Source organism: Martes martes (genome assembly GCF_963455335.1).
Source record: "Martes martes genome assembly, chromosome: 11".
Taxonomy (NCBI): Eukaryota; Metazoa; Chordata; class Mammalia; order Carnivora; family Mustelidae; genus Martes; species Martes martes.
In genome coordinates, this window is record NC_137899.1 from 39,558,714 (window position 1) to 39,572,896 (window position 14,183).

The window sequence follows — 14,183 nt, forward strand, 5'->3', positions numbered from 1 at the left end:
ACAGAGTTGATGCAATTTCCTCAAGATGTCTATTAGGTCAAGAACTCTATCATTCTCAAATGACAGTCCACCCCGGCTCCCCTCTCCCACCCCTCACCAAATTTCAAAGTGTTGTGTCAAATATTAAATCATACCCTTGGATCAACATGGCATAATCAGGTAATACTTTAGAAAAAAAAAGATTTATTTATTTTAGAGAGGGGAAAAAGAGAGAGAGAGAGAGTGAGAGTGAGCAGGGGGATGGGCAGATGAAGAGGGAGAGAGAGAATCTCAAGCGATTCCCTGCTGAGCGCAGAACTTCACATGGGGCTCAAACTCCTGACCCTGAGATCGTGATCAGAGCAGAAATCAAGTGTAAATGCTTAACCAACAGAGCCACCCCGGCACCCCATCAGCTAATACTTTTTTAAGTAATAAGAGCGTACGTTTGTGTTTTTGTTTCGAGCATCACTTTTATAAGAACTTTGGAAAAACAGTTACATAAGAAAACAACTGTGTGAAGTTTTGAAGTTAAACCTGAGACTGGGAAGATAGTTTCTATTGCGTCGTATGGCAGACCTCCATCCCCTCTGGAGTTCACCTTAACTCTCTGTCTATAAGGGATGCACTGAGAAGAACTGGAATAAACCTAAGCATCCATCTGGCTCTATTTTTGTGGAGAGTTATGCTCTTTGCCCCTAAATCTCATAGCAAAGTGGTACATTTCACTTTGAAAGAGCCACTGGAAGCCTGTACTTCCATGCTTTTATTTAGAGAAGGCATTATGAGGACTTACTTTTTCCTATCTGGCCAATTTCAAATTCTCCAGTCTGATTTCTCTCACATTTATACTAAGATATGAGAAAAGCTAAGTAGCTTTGAACAATACCTTGGGGTATGCATTATACTTTAGTAGTTTTGTTTTAAAATAATTTTAGATTTACAGAGGAGGTGCATAAATAGAGAGTTCCCATATACTCTATCATCCAGTTTCCCCTAATGTTAACATTTTATTTAATCTTGGTACATTTATCAAAACTAAACAATTAACATTGACACAATTAATTGAACTATAGACTTTATTCAGATTTTCCTAGTTATTCCTCTAGTAAACTTTTAATGTTCCAGTATCCAATTGCACTAGGGGACTGTTTTTTCTTTTCCCTTTCTACTTTTAAATAACACAATAGACACAATGTTACTATTTTTAAAAGCTTTGATATTTTGCAATGATCAAAGGCTATTAATAGCCCCATATTGTTTTTTAAAATAGTGTTAAATTCTTGCATTATATAGGCTGAACTGCTTTAAATCAGTAAGAAATTTATTGTGTGGAATTTTAAAACTTGAGTATAACCAGAAGATAGGTTAAAAAAAAAAACAACTACAACCATTTCAAGACAGTATATAATCTCTTTCCTTCTAGCAAAATCCTTTTTACCTAGGAAACAATTTTCTGATAGGCTAGATTTGATTTACTACAGAAAAGCTCTGAATAATTTTTGCTAGGGATTTTCCAGGCCACTTACGGCTTAAACTAGCACTCTCTTATAACACAGATATATTTTGAGTTGCTTGGAGGCAAGAACCTGTTCTTGCTCGTTTTTGTATCTTTAACATTGCCTTAAACTTGATAAATATTTGTTGAATTAATGAACATATGAAATTTCCTAGAATCTTCAGGCTAGAGTGAATTTGAAAACTTGACACTTTCAGGTTAATTAGACTCCAGAGCCTTCACCTCTGACTGCCTTTGGGATGTTTTGGTGTAGATAGTGTCAAAGAGGTTGATAGGTGATGTGTTATAGACAGCTTCATGGAAATGTCATGAACCCTTGTAGAATACTTACTGCCAGAAAACTTGCCAAGTTTTAAACGTCTGTTTCTTTTTTCTGAGAGAACTAACAAGAGGCCTTACCTTCTCATAAATGTGCAATCAAAATATTATCGAGAAATGTGGTTATAGCACAATGACAAACATCAAATGAAGTACTGGTCATATCCTGCTTAGGTGTAAGCAATTTTCTAGTACTAAAAGTATCACTCAACAAGCAATCATTCTAGGGCTTTCTATACTGATGTGTGCAGGGCACTAGGACAGAAATGTGTCCAGTGATCACGCTATTGATCTCAATGTGTCTGGGTTTTCTGTCATCTTCCTCTCTCAGTTCTGGAACTTTTATTGATAGATTATTGCAAACATCTTTTAATGTTACATATACTTAGTTGTTTATGTATTTTTAAAATATTTTTGTTAATAATTTAGAGTATTAAAAGAATTTAAGTAGGAACGCCTTCATATAACTGTAAACAAAGAATCCATGCCAAAGCCAGAAAAAGTAATATTTTTTTCTTTTTCTTTTTCTTTTTTAAGCCTAAGGGACTTGAAAGTCTGAATATGTTGTCAAGGCTAACTACAGAATTTAAATCTTGTGGGTGTTAGTGTCTTGTAAGTCTGGTCTATATTTTACCCAGGCAGAATGTCAGCTGTGTCACAGCGTGATGTGGGCCTCATGTGTCCTGTATCACCCAAAACACTAAGAAGAGAGCTTTGGGAGAGGGGTCCTGAGTCTATAGTGCTGCTTGAAAAAGACTGTGGCATTGGCCATGACCCTGGAACTCTGTACTATGTGAGTAGCCAGCCACATTATTTCTACCCTGTTAATCGATGCTTCTGGGAAAGATTTTGACTTGAACTACTCAGTAAGAGGTGAGTATGCCAGTATACACTTAATAGGATCTTAGTAAACACTGTTGATTTGACTGGGCTTAGGTGATAGCATATGAAGAATTGGTCATAGTTTTGAGCAGGAGTGGAGTTTTTTGTTTTGTTTGTTTTGTTTTTTTGTAAAGCACTGGACAGTAAACACATTCAGCGTTGCAAGTCTAACAACTCTGTTCTTGTAGCTTAAAAGCAGACATACATACTTTATTTTTTTTTTAAAGATTTTATTTATTTATTTGACAGAGATCACAAGTAGGCAGAGAGGCAGACAGAGAGAGGAAGGGAAGCAGGCTCCCCGGGCTGAGCAGAGAGCTGGATGTGCGGCTCGATCCCAGGACCCTGGAATCATGACCTGAGCCAAAGGCTGAGGCTTTAACCCACTGAGCCACACAGGCGCCCCGGATTTTGACTCTTTAAAATAACACCTGTGCTTATCAGAACTTGCCACTTTGTTCTGCACTAACTGCCTCCCGGATCTTATTGCCTCAGAATGAGAGTGAGGTGAGATATTTGTAGGCGATCTCCTAACATACAACCAGCATATTCAATATGAAGAAAGAGTTGATTTTGACTTATGACATAAGTAATTCTGTACCAATCATTTTAATTGTAGGGAGGTGATTTATGGTAATGACTAACTCAAAAATTATTTTATTTTATTCACATGGACACATTCATTAGGTCTCATTTTACACTTGACTGGTAAAAATATTTCTCTCCTGTTTTAGTGAAACGTGCTTTAGTTTGCCTTAGGAAGCAGAATAGAGTGAACCTGTTGCACTGTCTTTGCTTACTTGCATTTCATTCTTCCCTCGCTTCAACAGTTGTTGTGTGCCTATTGTGTGAGGAAGAGGAAGGAAAGACTAAGAAGCATATGTAAATTAACCACCTTTAAGCCAAGTAATTAAAAATGGCAATTATATATTTAATAGAGTCACAAAACATTCTGTTTTTTGTTTTCAGGTACTGTGAAATGCTCGGGCTGGGTGGAATTGAGAGTTCCTTACAAACATTCCAGTGCTTTTCAGGCAGCTGTTATCAGCGGGCAATTACTTGGTGGTTTCTATTAATCAACCTGGTCAGGTTTAACTTGAAGTCACTTGCTCTTGTGGCTCAGTCTCATAACTGCCAGCATTTGGTATCAACTGCTGAAATGTCTTTTTTCCCCCCTCTGGCAGCAATTGAAATTAATTTGGTTTTCTTCCTGCTGTGCTTACCCTTGTGGAACATTATTTCTTCTTAGTTCTTGACATATTGGTTGCTTGATGCATAACTTGTGTTCAAAGTTGTCCTCCAGCAGGGCAGCCAACCTAATCCCCAATGAAGAGACTGGTAACCCAGCATGACACAGCAGCAGACACTGAACCCTAACCCAGATCTGCAGGTCCTCAGCCCCCTTTGCTGTACTCTACCTGCCTGGTTTGGTGTGAGACTCTCAACGGGGCATTGTTAAAACTGTAATCTATGTTAACAGACTATATATATACAGTTTGGTAGAAGAAAGGGAGGCTCTGAGATTAGCAAGACTTTGTGTTGCATTTTTAAAATTTTTGACTCCACCCCCCCCCAACTTGTATCACCTGGGGCAAGTCATGCAGTCATTGAGGTACACAGAGATTAACCTGTGGCAAGAAACTGACCTCACAACGATCGTGGCTATTAGGAGAAAAGCTCCGCATGCGCGCAGGCGTATCCACGCATGCGCGCTGGCATACCCCACCCACGCACGCACGCCGGCGTACCCAGGTCTTCCATCCTCCACGGTAGGTGCTTCTCATTTTTTTTTTTTTGTAGTTTGAAGGGAATGCCTTTCCTGCAGCATCAGCCCAAGTGAATGCTTGTGACTTTTGGGAAGGATGTCCCCCGAAAGGCACCCTGATTCAAATAACCTGGGCTGAGTGAAAGGGCAGCGTTTTCGGGGCCCGTGGGCGCATCACTGGCAATGATTTACGCGTTGGGACAAGTGTTTACATTAAGAACCACAGCTTGCTGAGATCAGTGTAAATTTCTGGGGGTTTGTATATTGGCCTGTGTGTAATGGTAATAAACACGAAAACTTCTTTTCTATAAACATGTTCCTGTGGACCCCTGAGGCTATAGTGCTGATGAGCTTACTTTTTTTAATGAGAAGTAAGATGAACTGCAAGCACCCAATTAGAGAGGCTCAGATCACTGGAAGCTTTCAGGCCTGGACACAACAGAGGAGGTTTTAAGGGGTTCAAACAAGAGAAACCATAATGAGAGAAACACTGAACTTGCCTTTATTCTTAGCAGCAGCTTTGTTTGTCCTCTCTAGGCTCAGAGCTGTGTTGCTGGGACTGAACTTTTCCAACAAACTATTTTTGTTTTTCACTAGCTGTGCTCTGTGAAGGACTCTTTGAAATGCAGACTTCTTAGTCTCAGTGAGTGCAAAGCGCTTGACAAGGCTACCTCTTCCTATTGCAGAAGACAGCCCCACACCTAGAACAGTTCTACTTCGGGAGCCTCATCCTTGGCATGTTAACAAAGAAAATGAGACTGTGAAAGTGATACTTTTTAGATGGTGCTCTTGCCCATGAGTTACAGCTCAGAGACTGCCATATGCGCATCTTTTAAGATTAGTTTGTGGCTGATGGAGTTGCAAGCAGGTGATGGGGCAAAACATCAGAATAAAAGTTCTTAAGAGCTCAAAGCTACCTTGATGAGCGGATATATTCTAAAATTTCAGAACCAAGGCTATTCCAGTTTAGTGCAATTAAGATTAGGACTTTATCTCTTTAATATTTTAGCCAGATCTGAGACTCAGCAGGAATTCTGATTACATGTATCCTTGTCTTTCTCTAATTGTGCTTCCCCTCCTGGTGTCCTAATCATTGGTATATTCCATTTTATGCACATTTATGGTGTATTTTTCTATCTTTTTTTTTTTAACGTTAGAGATAAAGATATATTTGCTTACCTCTTTTAACTTGAGTCTCAAAGCAGAAGAAATACAGTTGATCCTTGAACAATGCAGAGGTTAGGGGCACTGCCCCTGGCACAATAGAAAATTTTTGTATAACTTAACTACTCATAGCCTATTGTTCAGCTGGAAGCCTTACTGATAATAGCTAATTAACACATATTTTGTAAATTATATGTATTATATACTGTATTCTTAAAGTAAGCTAGAGAAAAGAAAATGTTACTAAGAAAATCATAAGAAGAGAAAAGACATTTACAGCACTATACTGTGTTTATTGAAAGAAATCTGCAGGTAGGTGGACCAGTGCAGTTAAAACCCATGTTGTTAAAGGGTCAACTCTGTTTTGTGAATTCATCTTACTTTCCTAGTAACCTACTTAGTACAGGTGTGTTTACCATGCACTAACACCAGCCAAACCCTTTATCATGTGCTAGGATTCACTGGTAAACAAACTAGGCACAGACTTTTATCGCTATAACTAAATAATTAGATGAATAAGTAATTGTAAGCTGTGATCAGCTGCACAGATGAAAAGTTCAGGCTATACCAAGAATTTGTAGTTGGGGAGTTGATGAAGGGTCATGCATCAGAGGAACTTTTCTGAGGAAGTATGCTTTGAACACAGAGCTGAATAATGAATAAATGAAAACAAGGGAAGATCATTCTGGGCTATAGAAACAGCATAAGCAAAGATCCTGAACCAAAAAGAATTTTGCATATTGGAAAAAACTGAAAGCAAGAGAGTGTGGCCAGAGACCAGATAACCAGGGAAAAATGAAAGATGACACTGGGGGTTGGTAACCCCACAGTCAAGTAGGACCACATCAAGTAGAACCAAAGACGTTGTGTTTTATCTTCAATGAGATACCATTGAGGGTTAGTAAGAATAGAGATGTACACAAATTTGCTTATAAAAGATTGTGACTACAAGATAAATTCCATCAAAGATGGGAGGGTTTTAAGGTTTGTCTATAAATTCTTTGATATTCCTTGCTTTAGGAAATGGAGTTTAATTTTCCTTCCCTTGAGTGTGGGAAGGGCTTAGTGACTCACTCCTTTTAAATAGCACATGATAGATGCGATGGTATAAAATCTCTAAGTCAAGGTCAAAAAAGACAGTGTGATACCCACCAACCCCTCTTTAATCATTTGCTCTGGAGGAAGCCAGATGCCTTGTTGTGAGGAACTAAGACCTGACGAGAAACTGGGTCCTCCTGTCAAGAGTGGTGTCAGGGGGCTAAATTGGGAGCACATCCTCTAGTCCTACTCAACCCTTCAGATGATTATGGCCCCCTAACATCCTGATAAAGCCAGAGTAAGCCAGTTTAATGGCTCCCAGATTCTGACTGTCAGAAATTGAGATAGTATTTATCATTTTAAGGAGCCAGAATGTGGGATGATTTGTTATGCAGTCATACATAGCTAATATAGCAGGTAAACACAGAAGGAGTAGCAGGAAGTTCTTATAGTGGTCAAGGTAGATGATAATGATGGTACCTTGACTTAAAGTAGTTTCTATTAAATGCCAGCTTCACTTCCTCTCCCAGGAATACACCATGGAGATTAAAACATGACCAATAGAAAACTGTAGATGTGGCTTTGAATCCAGGCTTTGTTTCTTAGTTACAGGTGATCTTGCAAAGCCTTTCTATGCCAATGATATTTTTATTCATATTATGGAGCTAATAATATTACTTCCCTTTTAGCTTATGTGGAGGTCCATAGTAAGGTCCATAGTGGAGGTTTTGAAACATAGTAACTGCTCAGACACTATTACCTGCTAGTTTGTTTTTGTTGTTTATTATATAGCTAGTAGTTTCTCTCTGCAAATCTTGTTCTTTGCTATTAGACGAATCCCCATTAAATGTTGCCATGTCACTTGTCTTATCAAGTTGCATTCAGAAATTCCCATTACTTTCAAAATAAACTTTCAGTTCTTTGGCTCTGCATTGATAGTCCTCTAATCTTTAACTTGAAAGACCATCTTGCTACCTACGTGAACCTCTACTCCATGCAAATTCATCATCTATTCAATTAATTTCTTTTTTTTTATGGCTTGTGATACTTGGTTGAGTCACTTAATTTCACTTACCCTCAGTTTTCTTATCTGAATGTTATGCATAATAACGGCCACCTGCCCTTCACTGTTCAGGGAAAGCATAAAAAAAGTTGTTACATTGTGACATCATCTGCAAACTCACTCTGCTTACAAGAAGCTCTAGCAGACATGTTATACTTCCTGCATACACATACAGCAAAAAGGAAAGGGCCACCAAAGGGCATCTATCTGGATCTTTCACTAGCCATGAGGAGACACTTTAGACCTCAAGTCTGGGTGATATTAACTCACTTTCAGGACTTCAAGCCTATTGGTCTCACCTCTTGTTTCCAAGTACAAGTTTGCGATGTGATTAATTGCTGCTGCCTGCTCAGTCATGTTTTATTGCCTAATTAACCTCAGGCAGTCTCTTGCCATTCACAGGACAATCCAAAGCAGCTGCTTCTCTACACTTAGACACAGAGATGATGAAGAGGAAGATTTCCTTCAGGGCTGGGCAATAGAGCCTCTGCTGATGGCTGCAGAGATGACCTCAAGTCCCCAAACTGGTCTGGACCTCGCTGGCCAAAGGAACCTGAGAAATGGGTATGTTGGACCCACATTGAATTCATCCTACAATTCATCTGCAGTTTTAAGGAGTGTGTTCTTAAAGTAATTTCCAATTTATAGTTTCTCTCCCTACCCCTACTTGGGTCAAAATTATGTGGGCATGGTTTTTCCATTGTCCATCCACTCCAATAGGAGTTTTTTACTTTTGATGGAATGCCTTCTAGAGTCAAGAAGCAGTGCTTAAAACATTACTTACAGGTCTTTACCCCTCTCCAAGCCTCTTTTAAAAAAAAAAAGAGAAACTCTGAACAAGGATGCTCTTTAATTTGCTAAGGGCCCAGCCCAAAGTTTGTTAAACTTTAAATTTTTTCTTGTTTGAGTTAACACCAAAATGAAATCATTTTAGGTAAGCTAAAGTATGGCAGTGACTGCAGTGGGGTATATGATGAGGATTTTTTGTGGAAATCTTTGCAATTTTTTAATGTTCATGTTTCCAAAGAGATAACCCAAGCTTCTCAGCATAATTTTGCATATGGAATATAATTACCGGAAGCAAGTGAATGATTTTGTTGCTCTATTGCATTAGCTATAATCTTCTCATATCTATCCAAATATGAGTGTCACAGATTCTTTATATAATATGATTTTGTGGTGCAATTGATATTTTGATGGCCTATGAACAGAAATCTTATTGATCTGTATAATTGAGATGTAGCCTGAGTTCCAGCATTTAAAAAATGTAAACATTATATTTAAACAGATAAATAGGAAAGTACATAAATCCTAAGTATATATTTCACATTTTAATAAAATAAACATACCTACATCCAGCTTTTATTTTTAATTGGTTCTATCTTTGTGAATCTTCAAAATACCCCAATAATTTTAACTTTCCATTAAAAGAAAAGGAACCTAATTTGAAGAATGCTAATTGTGCTATTATATATTGATTTTCTTCTTAGATTTTCAATTAAGTTGCTTATACATTGGAATCCCTTCATATTAATATGTTATATTCTGGGCACCGTTATTACTTACACAGATGTTATATTTTATTGTGGACATATGCATATTTGTGTGAGTGTGTGTACATGCATGCACCCATGTGCATTGGGTGGGAGATGGGACTGACTTAGCCAAGTATGAAATGAAATAACTTTAGATATTTATGCTAAAAATACCCCATTATTCTTAGTCCTTCACACAGTATCTAAAAAAATGAATTCACCTCAGAATATGTATATTGGACATACACATTCAGGTTTTGAGTGTGAAAAGTTACAGCTGGAAGGGACCTCAGGGACCTCATTTGCATGTGAAGAAAACCAAGCCTTTATCTTTGAGTGAGTGACCCAAGGCCACACACTGATTAGTGACATACTTGGTTAGTGTTTACTGTCCAAAGGATTCAACCCCAGTGTCCTACTATGATTGTTCTTCCTGTAGCAAACATTGAGAACCAAAGCTCTTGCTGGCCAACACAGAAAGAAAACTCAATTCCATGAATGAGGAATGTCTCAGAGATTTCCCCTCTTCTAACAACTCAACATTCACTCTACTTACAGGGTCCTAGCTGGGGCTGCCTCTTAGATAGGTATATGCTTTTGGGGAAATGCCAAAAATACTGTAAAAGCAAGATAAAGACTATTGTTTTGAATGTATTTTGTATATAGCCTAAAAGCTATTTTAACGTGACATTCAAAATGACAATTTGGGATTCAGGTTGAAACAGAAAATTGGATTTCTGTCTTTGTTATCAAAGAGATCATAGAATTCTGATTATAGGTATTGGCTATGCACTGGACATGCTAAGGTAACATGTGACCACATAGTATTTCCATCCCATGTTTAGCTACCCCGAGGCTGGCACACCACAAGGGAAATACATTGTAATAGCTATGATCTTTTGCCCTACTCCATATGACATTCTATCTACTCATGCAGATACGATATTTACATTGGTATAGACACACACCAGAAACTTCTTGAATGAGACAGGAAAGTAATAGATTCTTCCAGATCACAAGCACACACATAACTTTGGGAGATTTAAAATTAAGGAATATATAGGAGCTGAAGCTTGTGCCTCTTGAAACATCTAAGTCCAAGTCATTATCAGTATAATGAAAGTGCTACCTGTTACCATATTTCTGAGTAATTTCCTCATCTAAATGTTTCAACAGTACAAGCCAGTGTCGTTTGCTAAAAGGATGTTTGCCTTTCTTTACAAATATATTCTACTGGTGATGTTTCTTAAAAGTAGTTATCTTTGATTCATATCTAAGTGATTTATCATTAATTAATCTAAGTGATTTATCATCATATCTAAATGAATTATCTCGTATTTGTTCTTTAAGTTGCCTAAGATTGTTTTAGGAAGAAAGATATAGAAGGGAGGATTTCTCTATCAGTTGCTAGGGTGAAGGGGATAATTCCCCTGTTATTGGGTGAATAGGAAGGTATATGAATTAGGCAATGTCAGGATTCTCTCCCACAAATTGAATTTAGTTGGAGAATAATGATTAGAAATGTTTTGTGGATGTTTTTAACTTCCAGTTGGTACATTGGACATTAGTGTCTCAAAGAAATTATTATATATCCTAAAAATGATCTATTAAATCTAAGTTAACTTTTGGTAAAATAAACTTGCCAAGGTTAACATTGTTTATATAGGACGATGGAGTCTGAATTTTTAAAAACGCAATTACATGGAAGACTTTAGGAATAATTATCACTTAGGTTTATTTTGGTCTAAGGTATAGTCTTTATATAATCATTCACTGTGATGATTGAAGTCATTTGGTTATTCTCTAATAAGATTTTAGTTAAATTGATAAGACCTTAGAAAAATTTATGAAATGCTTGTAAAGTTATCCGAGGTTTTTCTCTGTTAAAAGTCTAGCCATAAATGGTAATTTAAAAATAACTCGGATTTTTACTTGTGTTGGCTCAAGATCTTATAAATTAATTTATGGTTTCAGCCATGATGAGTAGCTGGTATTGGACTTATCCTTCCATTTTAAATAGCTATAAAGCCTGGAGAAAACTTATAAAATAAACTGATTGCAGTGATAGGACTAGAGCCAAATTTGAGCCCTGATACTTAAGTTAGGGGTTGGGGGTGGGGAGGTACACAAATGCCAGGAGATGGAGCCTAAGCAATGAGTGTTATATAAAAGACCAAGCACTTTTTATTTTATTTATTTATTTATTTATTGACCAAGCACTTTTTAAACATATTTTATAAAAATGTATGTCCTTCAACTTCTACAGCTCAGTATTATATATACATACATATATATGATTTTTAAATGGAGGATCTGAATATTTTTTCATTTTTAAAATTTTTCAAATTTTCAATTTTTTTATTTATTTAAGTTTTAGTTAGTTTTAACATACTCCACAGTATTGGTTTCTAGGGTAGAATTCAGTGAATATTTTTTCAAAGAAGACATACAGATGGCCAACAAGGACATGAAAATGTCTTCAGCATCATTAATCATCAGGGAAATGTAAATCAAAACCATAGTGAGGGGCACCTGGGTGGCTCAGTGGGTTAAAGCCTCTGCCTTCGGCTCAGGTCATGATCTCAGGGTCCTGGGATCGAGCCCCACATCGGGCTCTCTGGGGAGCCTGCTTTCCTCTCTCTCTCTGCCTGCCTCTCTGCCTACTTGTGATCTCTGTCTGTCAAATGAATAAATAAAATCTTAAAAAAAAAAACCCATAGTGAAATATTCCCTCATACCTGTTAGAATGGCTATTATAAAAAAGATAGGAAATAGTGTTGGCAAAGGTGTGGAGAAAAGGGAACCCTAGCACCAGGCAATGTAAGTTATTGTAGCCCCTGGGGAAAACAGTGTGGATGTTGCTCAGAAAATCAAAAATAGAACTATAAAATGATCCAGCAAGTCCACTTCTGGATATTTTTCTGAAGAATGAAAACTCTCAAAAAAATATCTGCATCCTCATGTTCATTGCAGGAAAAAAAAATACAAAAATACAGTACCCTTCACTTAAAAATAATGTTCTACTTAGAAACTGAGACTTGACAACTCACAAGCAAAAATAAACATTTGCTTTCCCTGTTGTGGTATAGTACCTTACCAAGCATTTCGTAAACTAAATCTTTTCCACTTCACTTTCCATCTTTGATTTCAGGAAGTCTAGAGCTGATGGGTAGGTGGAAGAGTTTTAGTATATACCTCTCATTATCTACTAACGTCCAACTATTTTCTTGATTTTAGTCTCTAAGAAGAGTTTTTTCTGTTGAACTTTGATTCAAGGAGTAACTTAATAGACAACATCTGAGTGTGATATTAGACAAAACACATCCAAAGATAACTAGATGCTTCTAGAGGCATTAAAACCAAGGAGTAAGCAAGGTTCATCTTCCCGGAGTGTCATTTTAGTTAAAATTATGAGGAAATAATTATTTCTTTTACACTTCAATCTCATAGAGACATACCATAAAAATGCAAAATATACACAGATTTAAAACACAAGCTTTAAGAAAAGGAGACTCTTTGGTGCTTATTGTTGGCATCCCACAGGTACCTCTATTTATTCTTCACTGCCACTAGGAAGGAAATGTTTGAGAATGGAGAGTACATACTGTCCTGTTAGGCTGGAATTCAGATTTACCTCAGCCTCTCACTGAAGTGTCATTTTGGAGATATTGTCTAAATGCTCTGAGATTTAGTTTTCCCCTATTTAATTTAAGACATTAATTTTTGTTAATTATGCTCATATTTAATTTTAAGACATTAATACCTCAAGTATTGCCACAAATTAGAAAGGGGGAGTAAGAAACTTTTATATATTTAGCTAGATGATTTCTTCTCTCTACTCCTGACCCCTAAAACTATGTGAATCATTTAGGCATAAGTTAAAAAGGGGGAAAAATAGGAGATCACAGTGTTTTATCACAGACTTGCGTTCAAGTTTGCATTTCAAGAGTCAGTTCTTTCCCTGCTTCTTTTGTCATGATACTGTCATAAAGGCTGGGAAAGAGTCTACCCTGAGAACACACAGTTTGTTCCATATATATGGCTCCTGTTAGGGAATCAGGCCTGGAAGTAGTCTTCAGTTGCTTCTGTTTTTTCAATAAGGTGAAGCTGAGTAAAAACAATGTTAAATTGGAACTCTGTCCTACTCCATGAGGAGTAGGACAAGAGGATGCATGAGGGAGCCAGCCAGAGACTCCCAGGGGTTTTGGTGGAATACAGGAAAGGTTGGAGGACAAGTAGGAGGACTGCAGGAGAATCTCTGGAAATGTATGCAGAGAATTTGGGGTCAGAGGATTAGTTGCTGTTCTAGGGCTCTCTGGTATCTGAAGGTAGCCACAACGTGGGAGTGAGATGGAACTAAATACCGGTGACAGAGAAGCCATCTCTAAGCAGTGGTGATCAGCTGTCTTCCAACTGGACGGTTCATGTAAGGGTGTTTGCAAGCTGAGAGTTGTAATTTGGGGACTGTTGATAGTAAGTTCTGTGATACCTCCATTTATACTGTGTGTGCAAATATGGACTCTCTATTAATGATTATTTACCGAATGCAAAGCATACGGAGGACACGAAAATGAGGCTGGACTCTTAAGATTACTTCATTTAGCAATACTTGGCACCTACCATGTACTAGGCATTGGGAATATAAAATGAAAAGCCTAGTGTTTGCTCCCCATGATATATATTGTACTTCAGACTGTATATCATAGTCATTTCCTTCAAAAAAGTTTTCATGAAATGCATATTCTAAGTATTCATTTTTATCGATGTAAAAACATTATGTCTACCATGTTTTTGTTTTTGTTTTTGTTTTCCAATCTCCTGGTTTCTCAAAGGCTCAGGGACACCTCTGGCACTGTTTTTAAAAAATAAAAAATATTTTAAAATTGTTTGTATATATCTATATAACCTTTGGCTTGGTTC